Source organism: Arachis ipaensis, chromosome B4 (genome assembly GCF_059453495.1).
Source record: "Arachis ipaensis isolate K30076 ecotype BB chromosome B4, ASM5945349v1, whole genome shotgun sequence".
NCBI lineage: Eukaryota > Viridiplantae > Streptophyta > Magnoliopsida > Fabales > Fabaceae > Arachis > Arachis ipaensis.
In genome coordinates this window covers 82,498,731-82,512,300 of record NC_142439.1, presented here as the reverse complement: position 1 = coordinate 82,512,300, position 13,570 = coordinate 82,498,731, and the positions used below count along the sequence as shown (strand labels likewise).

At 39.2% G+C, this 13,570-nt stretch overlaps 1 non-coding gene across 1 annotated transcript; it reads right to left on the bottom strand.

Moving 5' to 3' along the window:
- Positions 1 to 1,224: 1,224 nt before the first annotated feature.
- On the bottom strand, positions 1,225 to 1,332 carry LOC148568142 (small nucleolar RNA R71). The gene has a single exon (XR_015882867.1). It is a non-coding gene; the product is annotated as a small nucleolar RNA R71 (small nucleolar RNA).
- Positions 1,333 to 13,570: the final 12,238 nt, after the last annotated feature.

Genomic DNA, 13,570 nt, shown 5'->3' with positions numbered 1-13,570 from the left:
TCAAATTTCTTAGTTATTTTCGAAAATTCGAAAAATATTTTTCAAAAATCTTTTTCTTATCTTTATCACATAATTTTCGAAAATAACATAAACAATTAATGTTTTGATTCAAAAATTTCAAGTTTGTTACTTGCTTGTTAAGAAAGATTCAAACTTTAAGTTCTAGAATCATATCTTGTGATTTCTTGTGAATCAAGTCATTAATTGTGATTTTAAAAATCAAATCCTTTTCAAAACTAATTTCAATCATATCTTTTCAAAAATATCTTCTTATCTTATCTTTTTCAAAAATTTGATTTCAAAATATCTTTTCTAACTTCCTAACTTCTTATCTTTTCAAAATTTGTTTCAACTAACTAACTAACTTTTTGTTTGTTTCTTATCTTTTTCAAAACCACCTAACTAACTCTCTCTCTCTCTCATTTTCGAAAATATCTTCCCCCTTTTTCAAAATCTCTTTTTAATTAACTAATTATTTTAATTTTTGATTTTTATTTTCGAAAATTACTAACCTTTTTCAAAAACTATTTTCAAAAATCACTAACTCTTTTTCAAAAATTATTTTCGAAATTTTCTCTCTCTCATCTCCTTCTATTTGTTTATTCATCTACTAACATCTCTCCCTCACTCACAAAAAAAAAAGAGAGGATCTCTATTATTATTATTTTTCTGTGCCCTCTTCTTTGTCATATGAGCAGGAGCAAGGACAAGAACATTCTTGTTGAAGCAGATCCAGAACCTGAAAGGACTCTGAAGAGAAAATTAAGAGAAGCTAAATTACAACAATCCAGAGATAACCTTTCAGAAATTTTCGAACAGGAAGAGGAGATGGCAGCCGAAAATAATAACAATGCAAGGAGGATGCTTGGTGACTTTACTACACCTAATTCCAATTTACATGGAAGAAGCATCTCCATTCCTGCCATTGGAGCAAACAACTTTGAGCTGAAACCTCAATTAGTTTCTCTGATGCAGCAGAACTGCAAGTTTCATGGACTTCCATCTGAAGATCCTTTTCAGTTCTTAATTGAATTCTTGCAGATATGCGATACTGTTAAGACTAATGGAGTAGATCATAAAGTCTATAGGCTCATGCTTTTCCTTTTTGCTGTAAGAGACAGAGCTAGAGTATGGTTGGACTATCAACCTAAGGATAGCCTGAACTCTTAGGATAAGCTGGTCAAGGCCTTCCTAGCCAAGTTCTTTCCTCCTCAAAAGTTGAGCAAGCTTAGAGTGGATGTTCAAACCTTCAGACAGAAAGAAGGTGAATCCCTCTATGAAGCTTGGGAGAGATACAAAGGACTGACCAAAAAGTGTCCTTCTGACATGCTTTCAGAATGGACCATCCTGGATATATTCTATGATGGTCTGTCTGAGTTATCTAAGATGTCATTGGATACTTCTGCAGGTGGATCCATTCACCTAAAGAAAACGCCTGCAGAAGCTCAAGAACTCATTGACATGGTTGCTAATAACCAGTTCATGTACACTTCTGAGAGGAATCCTGTGAGTAATGGGACGCCTATGAAGAAAGGAGTTCTTGAAGTTGATACTCTGAATGCCATATTGGCTCAGAACAAAATATTGACTCAGCAAGTCAATAATATTTTTCTGAGTGTGAATGGAATACGAGCTGCATCCAACAGTACTCAAGAGGCATCTTCTGAAGAAGAAGCTTATGATCCTGAGAACCCTGCAATAGCAGAGGTAAATTACTTAGGTGAACCTTATGGAAACACCTATAACTCATCATGGAGAAATCATCCAAATTTCTCATGGAAGGATCAAAAGCCTCAACAAGGCTTTAATAATGGTGGAAGAAACAGGTTTAACAATAATAAACCTTTTCCATCATCCACTCAGCAACAGACAGAGAACTCTGAACAAAATACTCCTAATTTAACAAACCTAGTCTCTGATCTATCTAAGGCCACTGTAAGTTTCATGAATGAAACAAGATCTTCCATTAGAAATCTGGAAGCACAAGTGGGCCAGCTGAGTAAAAGGATCACTGAAATCCCTCCTAGTGCTCTCCCAAGCAATACAGAAGAGAATCCAAAAGGAGAGTGCAAGGCCATTGACATAACCAAAATGGCCGAACCTGTAAGGGAAGGAGAGGACGTGAATCCCAAGGAGGAAGACCTCCTGGGACGTCAAGTGATCAATAAGGAGCTTCCCTCTGAGGAACCAAAGGACTCTGAGGCTCATCTAGAGACCATAGAGATTCCATTGAACCTCCTTATGCCCTTCATGAGCTCTGATGAGTATTCCTCTTCTGAAGAGAATGAGGATGTAACTGAAGAGCAAACTGCCAAGTTTCTTGGTGCAATCATGAAGCTAAATGCCAAATTATTTGGCATTGATACTTGGGAAGTTGAACCTCCCTTGTTCATCAATGAACTAAGTGATCTGGATCAACTGACATTGCCTCAGAAGAGACAGGATCCTGGAAAGTTCATAATACCCTGTACCATAGACACCATGATCTTTAAGGCTCTATGTGACCTTGGCTCAGGAATAAACCTCATGCCCCTCTCTGTAATAGAGAAACTGGGAATCTATGGGGTGCAAGCTGCTAAAATCTCATTAGAGATGGCAGACAATTCAAGAAAACAGGCTTATGGACAAGTAGAGGACGTGTTAGTAAAGGTTGAGGGCCTTTACATCCCTGCTGATTTTATAGTCCTGGATACTAGAAAGGAAGAGGATGAATCCATTATCCTAGGAAGACCTTTCCTGGCCACAGCAAGAGCTGTGATTGATGTTGACAGAGGAGAATTAGTCCTCCAAATGAATGAGGACTCCCTTGTGTTTAAAACTCAAGGATCTCTCTCTGCAACCATGGAGAGGAAGCATGAAAAGCTTCTCTTAAAGCAGAGTCAACCAAAGCCCCCACAGTCAAACTCTAAGTTTGGTGTTGGGAGGCCACAACCAAATTCTAAGTTTGGTGTTGAACTCCCATATCCAAACTCTAAGTTTGGTGTTGGGGAGTCTCAACAAAGTTCTGCACACCTGTGAGGCTCCATGAAGAGCCCACTGTCAAGCTATTGACATTAAAGAAGCGCTTGTTGGGAGGCAACCCAATGTTTATTTATCTAATTTTTATTTTCATTGTTTTTCATGTCTTTATAGGTTCATGATCATGTGGAGTCACAAAATAAATAGAAAAATTGAAAACAGAATCAAAAACAGCAGAAGAAAAATCACACCCTGGAAGAGCATCTGTCTGGCGTTCAGCGCCAGAACAGAGCATGGTTCTGGCGCTGAACGCCCAAAATGGGCAGCTTCTGGGCGCTGAACGCCAGAACAGGCATGGTTCTGGCGTTCAACGCCAGAAATGGCACACAAATGGGTGTTGAACACCCAAAATGGCCACCAATCTGGCGCTGAACGCCCAGAGTTGTGTGCAAAGGCATTTTTACATGCCTAATGGGTGCAGGGATGTAAATCCATGAACACCTCAGGATCTGTGGACCCCACAGGATCCCCACCTACCTCCACTCACTTCTTCTCACTACTCTCTTTCACACAACCCCATAAACACTCTTCCCCAAAAAAACCCTTCACCAATCACCTCAAACTCTCTTTTCCATCACCTCTTCACCACTCACATCCATCCACTCTTCCCCATAAACCTACCTCATAAACTCCACCTACCTTTAAAATTCAAAACCAATTTCCCACCCAAACCCACCCATATGGCCGAACCTTAACCCCCCCTCCCTTCCCTATATAAAGCCCTCCATTCTTCATCAAATTCACACAACACACCCCTCTTGGCTGAAACACTTCCCACTCTCCCTCTCCTCCATTTCTTCTTCTTCTTATATTCTTCTTTTCTTGCTCGAGGACGAGCAAAATTCTAAGTTTGGTGTGGTAAAAGCATAAGCTTTTTGTTTTTCCATTACCATTGATGGCACCTAAGACCGGAGAATCCTCTAGAAAGGGGAAAGGGAAGACAAAAGCTTCCACCTCCGAGTCATAGGAGATGGAAAGGTTCATCTCCAAAGCTCATCAAGACCACTTCTATGATGTTGTGGCCAAGAAGAAGGTGATCCCTGAGGTCCCTTTCAAACTCAAAAGAAATGAGTATCCGGAGATCCGACATGAAATTCAAAGAAGAGGTTGGGAAGTTCTAACAAATCCCATCCAACAAGTCGGCATCCTAATGGTTCAAGAGTTCTATGCCAATGCATGGATCACCAAGAACCATGATCAAAGTAAGAACCCGGATCCAAAGAACTATGTTACAATAGTTCGGGGGAAATACTTAGATTTTAGTCCGGAGAATGTGAGGTTGGCGTTCAACTTGCCAAACATAGAAGAGAGCGCACGCCCCTACACAAGGAGAGTCAACTTTGATCAAAGGTTGGACCAAGTCCTTATGGACATATGTGTAGAAGGAGCTCAATGGAAGATTGACTCCAAAGGCAAGCCGGTTCAACTCAGAAGATTGGACCTCAAGCCTGTGGCTAGAGGATGGTTGGAGTTCATTCAATGCTCAATCATTCCCACTAGCAACCGGTCTGAAGTTACTATAGACCGGGCCATCATGATCCATAGCATCATGATTGGAGAAGAGGTGGAAGTTCATGAGATTATACCTCAAGAACTCTACAAGGTGGCTGACAAGTCCTCCACTATGGCAAGGTTAGCCTTTCCTCACCTCATTTGCCACCTATGCAATTCGGCTGGGATTGACATAGAGGGAGATATCCTCATTAAAGAGGACAAGCCCATCACTAAGAAAAAGATGGAGCAAGCAAGAGAGCCCATTCATGGAGCTCAAGAGGTGTATAAAGCTCATCACTATGAGATCCCGGAGATGCCTCAAATGCACTTTCCTCCACAAAACTATTGGGAGCAAATCAACACCTCCCTAGGAGAATTGAGTTCCAATATGGGACAATTAAGGGTGGAACATCAAGAGTACTCCATCATGCTCCATGAAATAAGAGAAGATCAAAAAGCAATGAGGGAGGAGCAACAAAGACAAGGAAGAGACATAGAAGAGCTCAAGGACATCATTGGTTCCTCAAGAAGGAAACGCCACCATCACTAAGGTGGATTCATTCCTTGTTCTTATTTCTTCTGTTTTTCATTTTCTATGTTATGTGCTTATCTATGTTTGTGTCTTCACTACATGATCATTAGTGGTTAGTAACTATGTCTTAAAGTTATGAATGTCCTATGAATCCATCACCTCTCTTAAATGAAAAAATATTTTAATTCAAAAGAACAAGAAGTACATGAGTTTCGAATTTATCCTTGAACTTAGCTTAATTATATTGATGTGGTGACAATGCTTCTTGTTTTATGAATGTATGCTTGAACAGTGCATATGTCTTTTAAAGTTGTTGTTTAAGAATGTTAAATATGTTGGCTCTTGAAAGAATGATGACTAGGAAACATGTTATTTGATAATCTGAAAAATCATAAAAATGATTCTTGAAGCAAGAAAAAGCAGCAAAGAACAAAGCTTGTAGAAAAAAAAGGGGCAAAAAAAAAAATAGAAAGAAAAAGCAAGCAAAAAAAGCCAAAAGCTCTTAAAACTAAGAGGCAAGAGCAAAAAGCCAATAACCCTTAAAACCAAAAGGCAAGGGCAAATAAAAAGGATCCCAAGGCTTTGAGCATCAGTGGATAGGAGGGCCTAAAGGAATAAAATCCTGGTCTAAGCGGCTAAACCAAGTTGTCCCTAACCATGTGCTTGTGGCGTGTAGGTGTCAAGTGAAAACTTGAGACTGAGCGGTTAAAGTCAAGGTCCAAAGCAAAAGAAGAGTGTGCTTAAGAACCCTGGACACCTCTAATTGGGGACTTTAGCAAAGCTGAGTCACAATCTGAAAAGGTTCACCCAATTATGTGTCTGTGGCATTTATGTATCCGGTGGTAATACTGGAAAACAAAGTGCTTAGGGCCACGGCCAAAACTCATAAAATAGCTGTGTTCAAGAATCATCATACTGAACTAGGAGAATCAATAACACTATCTGAACTTTGAGTTCCTATAGATGCCAATCATTCTGAACCTCAATGGATAAAGTGAGATGCCAAAACTATTCAAGAGGCAAAAAGCTATAAGTCCCGCTCATATGATTGAAGCTATGTTTCATTGATAGTTTGGAATTTATAGTATATTCTCTTCTTTTTATCCTATTTGATTTTCAGTTGCTTGGGGACAAGCAACAATTTAAGTTTGGTGTTGTGATGAGCGGATAATTTATACGCTTTTTGACATTATTTTTAGTATGTTTTTAGTAGGATCTAGTTACTTTTAGGGATGTTTTCATTAGTTTTTATGTTAAATTCACATTTCTGGACTTTACTATGAGTTCATGTGTTTTTCTATGATTTCAGGTAATTTCTGACTGAAATTGAGGGACTTGAGCAAAAATCAGATTCAGAGGTTGAAGAAGGACTGCTGATGCTGTTGGATTCTGATCTCCCTGCACTCAAAGTGGATTTTCTGGAGCTACAGAACTCGAACTTTGGCCAAGAATAGATGACGCAAACTTGCGTTCAACGCCAGCTCTCTGCCCAAATCTGGCGTCCAGCGCCAGAAAAGGATGCAAAACCAGAGTTGAACGCCCAAACTGGCACAAAAACTGGCGTTCAACTCCAAGAAGGACCTCTACACGTGCAACACTCAAGCTCAGCCAAAGCACACACCAAGTGGGCCCCGGAAGTGGATTTATGCATCAATTACTTACTTCTGTAAACCCTAGTAGCTAGTTTATTATAAATAGGACCTTTTACTATTGTATTAGGTATCTTTGATCATCTTAGGATCCTTGATCAGTTGTATGCTATCTTTGATCATCTTAGGATCTTTGATCAGTTGTATGCTATCTTAGATCACGTTTGAGGACTGGCCTCTCGGCCATGCCTGGACTTTCACTTATGTATTTTTAACGGTAGAGTTTCTACACTCCATAGATTAAGGTGTGGAGCTCTACTATTTCTCAAGGATTAATGCAAAGTACTACTGTTTTCTATTCAATTCATCTTGTTTCGCTTCTAAGATATTCATTCGTACTTCAATCTGAATGTGATGAACGTGACAATCATCATCATTCCCTATGAACACGTGCCTGACAACCACTTCCGTTCTACCTTAGACTGAATGAGTATCTCTTAGATCTCCTAACCAGAATCTTCGTGGTGTAAGCTAGAATGATGGCGGCATTCAAGAGAATCCGGAAGGTCTAAACCTTGTCTGTGGTATTCCGAGTAGGATTCAATGAATGAATGACTGTGACGAGCTCCAAACTCGCGATTACGGGGCGTTAGTGACAGACGCAAAAGGATAGTAAATCCTATTCCAACATGATCGAGAACCGACAGATGAATAGCCGTGCCGTGACAGGGTGCGTTGACCATTTTCACTGAGAGGATAAGATGAAGCCATTGACAAGGGTGATGCCTCCAAACGATTAGCCGTGCCGTGACAGGGCATTGGATCATTTTCCCGAGAGATGACCGAAAGTAGCCATTGACAGTGGTGATGTATCACATAAAGCCAGCCATGGAAAGGAGTAAGACTGATTGGGTGAAGATAGCAGGAAAGCAGAGGTTCAGAGGAACAAACGCATCTCTATACGCTTATCTGAAATTCTCACCAATGATTTACATAAGTATCTCTATCCCTCTTTTATTAATTATTTTCGAAAACCACATTACTGTTTGATATCCGCCTGACTGAGATTTACAAGGTGACCATAGCTTGCTTCATACCAACAATCTCCGTGGGATTCGACCCTAACTCACGTAAGGTATTACTTGGACGACCCAGTGCACTTGCTGGTTAGTTACACGGAGTTGTGAACCATGGTCTTGGCATCATGTTTTTGGCGCCATTTCCAGGGAAAGAAAGAACAATGAATTTTACATAATTAAAGTGTAATCACGATTCCGCGTACCAATCCCACTCCATTGTGGGTTATTACTTGACGATACTTTGGTGCGCTTGCCAAAAGAACGGATTCACCATCTTTTAATGGGGTGTGAATTCGAGTCATCAAGTTTTATGCCGCCGTTGCCCGGGATTAATTGTGATTAACAAACTACCGGTTGGTTGATTACCTAGATTAGACATTTTTCCCTTTATTTTTTGTTTTTGTCATTTAATTTCTTTTAATTTTCTCTTGCTAGTAAGGTGTTTGTGTTATTGCCTCACTAAGAATCTCTCATCTGTGACAATGGGGATTCTAATTTCTTTTGGTGATTATTGTTTGAGACAGAGCATTTTGCAAGTAAGAAAAGAGTCTACCTCATCTTTTGATCAATCATGTCATATGGGATATTGTCCACCACCACAAAATGATTCTAGTCATTTTTCTAATGGTGGCTGGAAATATCACCAAAGAATGATAGAGTATGAGCAATCAAATGAAATGGAATACCTTCCAGAGCCACAAAATAGTTCATGTTGTTATGATAACTTCCGAAATTTTGGCTGGGATTTTAACGCTGCATACCCCATTCATCAAGGACTATCATCCCGTAATTGTCCAACCTATGTACCTCCACAAAATCTTCTAGAATTTGCAATAGAAGAACTCTCCAAGAGATATCTCTTCATTTCCCAACTCAATGAGTTTTTAAGGCAAAATGTAAAAGAGGTGATTGAAGATATGGAAATCTCAAGGAGAAATCAAGAAGAGCCAATGAGACAATTGGCACTACATTTTGTTGATGAACCTACCAATGTCTTCCCTTGGCCAGGGGAAGAATATCATGCCATCAGTCTAAGGAGTGGAGAAGTGCTTTATGAAAGTGAAATTGAGGAAATGGTAGAGCAAGAAGAAGAGATCCTTGTACCAAGTGAGCCACCATTCCAAGAAGTTCTTGATAAAGAGTCCAACCATCTCACAACACCCAAGTTTTGAAAACAAAGAAGTGAAGGCAATCAACAAAAGCACCAAAGAGAGGATGGTGACCAAGAAAAGAAGGAAAATATCCATGAAGAAGAGGTCAACTAAAAGCCATTCCACCCCTACCCCCAACAAGCAAGTTCACTCAAGCTAACAACAAAAGAGAGCTTGTTGGGAAGAGGCCAACACAGGGGACCTCAACTTACTCTTCTTTTCCCTTGAGGTCCTTCCTCTTAACAAACTGGAAGAAGAGAAAGAAAGTTGAGAATAACATGTCAAGCTAATGACACTAAAAGAGCGCTTGTTGGGAGGCAACCCAACCATAGGTAACATTTTCATTCTTTGCTTTATTTATTTTCAATAATTTGACATATGATTGCATTCTAAGTTTGGTGTTGCCATGCAACAATTTGAGTTTGAATCTTCACTGGGTACTTGCAATATTCTAAAATGAGGGTGCCACACTAAGTTTGGTGTTGCCACTTATTTTTCATTCAAAGTACCATGCATACACCACTTATTAATGCAATCACATTGTCTCTATTTTTACTTCTTGTGCCTTTATTGTATCCTTAATTTTTGCTTGCCTAAACCACATGTATTATTAACACTCTATTGTTTGAGACATTCATGAACTATCATAAACCCCATCACTACTGTTTTATTCATTTCTTGAGGACAAGGAATCATTCTAAGTTTGGTGTGAGAAGGGGAAGAATAGGAGGAAAGTGACAACAACAATGAAGATGAACTACAAGGTGGTAAAGTTTCTTTTCCTCTTATTTGTTTCTAGTATTTTGAATTGCATGATTGTCTTCTATTTCCTTTGTATACATGTGTGTTGAGAATAAGCATAGCTTGATTATTGAATTGTAACATGTGCTATGATATTATGACTACCATCTTGAGTTTTGTGAGTCAAAAGCAATTAAGTATTATGATCATAAACAAACAAGGTTATTAAAGAAGAAGTCAGTATGAGCTTATAAGTATTGGGAAGCTAGCATGACTATTGTTGCTCAATTGTATTTGAATTTGTTTAATTGAAGTTTTCATCTAGGACATTTTATGAAATTTTTGAAATCATCAAAACTTTGAAGAAGCAATTGCAAATAAGGCAAGAAAAAGAAAAAGGGAAAGAATGAGAAAGCTGAAGGCTCTAAGTACCAATGACAATATATTTGTTAAGTACTTGTGGTGTTTATGTATCAAGAAAAAAGCTTGAAAACAAAACACTTAGAGTCAAGGCTAGGCTCAAGTGCAAAGCACTCCCTCAAAGCTCAAGGCTCTGAGCATCAATGATTAGAGAAATAAAGAAAAGAAACAAATGAGCTAAAATAGTCCTCTAATTAAATGCTTGTGGTGCTTATGTATCAAGTGGTAATACTTGAAAACAAAACATTTAGAGTCGTAGCTTTCAACACATGGTGCAAAGAACCCAAAAAGTTAAGCTAAGAAAAGAATGAAAAGCTTGTTTCAAGGAAGGAACATAAAGAAAAAGATTTCATAAAATGAGCTAGATAGAAGCATCAATCATTTGAATGTCTTTTGTGATTGTAGCATGCATAAGAAACTAGCCAACCATGAACATAAAAATTGCTACTCTTCTCACCTTGGTTTGTCAAACTTTATTGCATGATTCTTTATTTGCTTGAAGACAAGCAAAGTTTAAGTTTGGTGTTGTGATGACTGCGCATCATGTACCCTTTTTCTTATCTAAAAGAACCATAAAAAGAGCATAATCTCATTTATCAATGCAGTTTCATGAACCAAATGATATATATTATGGTACATTACTTTGAAATAGGTTGTGCTGAATTTCAGGTGATAAGAGCAACAAAAAGGGAAGGAAAACAACAAATAAGGATGGGCGTGTGAAGTTGGGCGTGCCACTTGAAGCTCTGGGCGTGGCACACCAAGCTTTTGAACCAACTTTCAACAATGGGCATGTCACTTGAAGCTATGGGAGTGGCACGCCAAGCCAACATTCCAGCAAAGAAGGTTGAAGAATTTTACATGGGCGTGCCACTTGGTGCTATGGGCGTGGCACGCCAAGTTTGTGAAGCCAAGATGTCAAAGAGGGTGTGCCACTTGGTGTTTTGGGTGTGGCACGCCAGGCTTAAGTTCCAGAGCAGTGATTTTGAGCACCACTATGGGCGTGGCACGCCAAGCATTGGGCGTGGCATGCCGGGGCATATGCCAGCATGACCTCCTCTCATTCAAATGAAGATATCTTGCGCTACACAACTCCAAATGAGATGCTTTTAGTGTCATTATAAAGTAGACATTCAGAGCTTTCCAACCATATATAACACTTTATAATTGACACTGGAATGGAGGAAGATATTGACCCCAAAATCACATAGAGAAAAACACGTCACTGCAGAGTTACTAGCCTGACCTCTTCATCTTCAAAGGAACATAACTTGAGTTGTAGAGGTCCAAATGATGTGATCTTGGTGGCGTTGGAAAGCTGACATAAAGAGATTTCCAACGATATATAAAACTCTAGGGTAGACATTAAAACTAGAGGTGAAAAAGGCCATTATATTAGCGTTGCAAAACCTGGGCGTGCCACTTGATATCGAAGGCGTGGCACACCAGCTCTGTTTTCATAATGGGCGTGCCACTTGGAATTCTGGGTGTGGCACACCAGTTCAAATGGCCAGAGAGGAGATTTTGGTGCATCATTAAGGCGTGGCACGCCAGTTTTGGGCGTGGCACGCCATCTTCACAACATATGGGGCGTGACACGCCAGAAGTGGGCGTGGCACGCCGGGCTACCTGACAGACTGACCTATCCACCTTTAAATGGGCATAACTTGAGCTACAGAGGTCCAAATGAGTTGATTCCAAAGGCGTTGGAAAGCTAACATCTAGGGATTTTTAAAAATATATAATAATTAATAGTGGACATTCATTTTGAGGCCCAACCAACTCCATACTTTCAACGTTGCAAAGTGGATCATACTCTAAAGGGCAAAATCAAGTGGGAGTGGCACTTGAAACCACATGCCAACTTCTTTCTGCAGCCTCCAACCTTCAATCAAGCCCACTCCAACTCTCATTCAAGCCATACTTATCAATCAATCAAGGCCACAAGAAAAATCTAGAATAGTTTATTTTCATTTCATTGTAATTTGCTTTTAATTTCATTTAAGTTTGTAATTTAGGAGAGCCTATTTAAAGGCCTTAGTTTCATAGAATTAGGCATGGCTTGATTGGGGGGAAGTCTTCGGACCCTCTCTATTCACCATCAATTTCTTCTCTTTTATTTCTTACTTTGTAAATAATTTAGTTATGAGCTCTATTGTTTTTCAATGGATTGATTGTTTTTATTCTTCTTCTTCTCTTCATCTCTCTTTGATTTACTAGAAAGAATTTCGTTCTTCATGGTAGCATTCAATTATCTTGGAAAAGAGATTGAATGTAATTGGGTTTTATGGGAACCTTGGAAGAGGAAACATAAAACCATGCTTGAAATTCTTTCTCACACTTGAATAGGATTTGGGTTTTGGTGTTTGGATATGGTGACATATAATCCTCCCTCTACTTGAACCTAGGAAAGTGTGTGGTATAATCAGGGAACAAGCTTCATCTCTTCTCATGAGCAATTAGACCAAGGAATTGGCTATCGATCAAGATTTGAGAGATTGAGTCACCAAGGAATTTGCATGATTGAAGATGAAATGAAATCAATTAATCCGGAGAATGCAATATCTCTTGATCCTAATGCTTATTTTGTCTTTCTTTCTTTTATTTACTTTATGGTTGTTTACATTTTCTGCATTTTACATTTCTAGCACTTTACTTTCTTGTACTTTACTTTCCTTGCTATTTACTTTCTTGCACTTTATTTGCTTTCCTTTACTTTCATGTCATTTACATTTTCTTGTTTGATTATCAATCCAATATGAACCGTCTAACTAGGATAATCAATTAACTATTGCTTGCTTTAATCCGTTAATTCTCGTGGGATCGACCTCACTCTTTGTGAGTTTTATTACTTGATACGACTCAGTGCACTTGCCGGTAGTTAAAATGGAAGAAGTAAATATTTTTCCGTTATCATGGCATTTTGAGAAGGATCATCAAGGAGAATGAACCGCAGAAGCTTCACCCTCAATCAGAATGGATCTGCACTAACCCTGGAATTCAGATATGGAGGAGTATTGGCGGCTGCTCAAACCAGTGTCAATCACATACAGCCTGCCATAGAAGAAATCATCATAATTGAAGAAGACAGTAATACCAGAGTTAATCCAGAAGGACAAAGCATCTTCAATCCTTAACCACCTTCTTATCATAGTTTACACTACTTCTGAGTTCTGATTTTCCCTTTTTCTTTATTTACTTTTAAACAATCAATCATATTGCATTTAAACAAATTCAACAATTCTTCTATTCACCTGAATAAGACCTGCAAGATAACCATAGCTTGCTTCAAACCACAATCCTCGTGGGATCGACCCTGACTCACTTAGGTATTACTTGGACGACCTAGTGCACTTGCTGGTTCAGTTGTACTAAGTGTGGGGATTCGTGTACCAGCGCACCTTTGACAGTTGTCGCACCATTTAACTTTTACCATGCAATCTTTCTTTAAAGTTGGCCAGTAATAGCCTGCTCTGAGTAACTTTGCTGCTAGGCTTCAGCCTCCTATATGCATGCCGTAAATGCCTTCATGTGCCTCCGACATTG